General features: G+C 41.2%; 1 non-coding gene across 1 annotated transcript; it reads right to left on the minus strand.

Moving 5' to 3' along the window:
- Positions 1–228: 228 nt before the first annotated feature.
- TRNAV-UAC (transfer RNA valine (anticodon UAC)) lies at positions 229–301 on the minus strand. Its single transcript has one exon. It is a non-coding gene; the product is annotated as a tRNA-Val (tRNA).
- Positions 302–1,180: the final 879 nt, after the last annotated feature.

Below are 1,180 nucleotides of genomic sequence, written 5' to 3' on the forward strand. Positions count from 1 at the left end.
TTGAAGATAATTGCTCAAAAGAAGGTGATAGTTCTTAGGAAATTCTAAGGAAAATTGTTGCTAGGGTGCCTTCTTTCAACCTTTCATAGTCAAATATGGCCTTTGGCAGCCCATATTTTCAAAATCTGGAGAGGTCTTGACTACTACAAGGTCATAACACACAATCAGTAAGGGTGGAAAGGACCTCTGGAGGTCATTTAGTCTAACCTCCCACACATTTCTTGGTGCTGGTTCCACTGGGGCTTGAACCCAGGACCTTCTGCGTGTAAAGCAGATGTGATAACCACTACACTATGGAACCACCACAACTAACCCATTTTAGGATGTCTAAAGCAGACGTGCTATGGCTTTCCAGATTCTCCAGCCTTTCTATCAGGCCACCAGATGAAAAGGGATTTTGAAAGCAGGTACATTTAAACCCTTTTCAAAAAATATTTACCATTATTGAATTCTGAGATTTCGTGCCATTCCCACAACTGAACATTGTAGTTCCTTAAGTCATGCTTTCACCAGCACAGTTTTGGACCGAAAGACAATCCGACAACAAAATAATAGCAATGGTTTTTCCAGACACCTTGCCCCGCAGCTAGCCAAAGGAAATTACTCTGTAGTAAAGACAGCAGACAAGAGAAGCCACCATCCAGGCAGAGACTATTTAATCCAAATTGAACTGTTTGTTTCTGGTTGCAAATGCAGTTTGACAAAAAACATCCTGGAGCTGGTTCCTAGAGATCCTTCTACTCTCTTTTCTCTACCATTTCTGTTTATAAAGTTACATGATAGCAATACACAATTTAAATGTGCTTTATCCTGCCTCCAACATGATGACGACTGTTGAAACAATGTCAGAGCTGTAGCAGAGAGCCCAGCTGTTCATTGCAGGTGTTCACACACGTAGACTGAAAGCTCTGCTCTGAATTAGCAAACTGGGTTGGGAGTGCACTCATCTGGCTGATCTGTGCTGAAAGCCGTAATCTCATTTCACAGGATCTCATTTTGAGCCCTTGCTGACTTTGTTTTTCCAACCTGTTTTTAAGGCCCTAAGTGTATCTTGCAGAGCAGAGTCAACTCTCTCTCCACTTTTTACCTACTTATTTATCTATCAGAGTGATGTTAGTAGTATCTTCAACTTCATTGTGGTCTACAGGTATATTTCTTCCAGGTATGTTATTTCCACTAT

This window comes from Rhea pennata, chromosome 2, assembly GCF_028389875.1.
Source record: "Rhea pennata isolate bPtePen1 chromosome 2, bPtePen1.pri, whole genome shotgun sequence".
NCBI classification, from domain to species: Eukaryota; Metazoa; Chordata; class Aves; order Rheiformes; family Rheidae; genus Rhea; species Rhea pennata.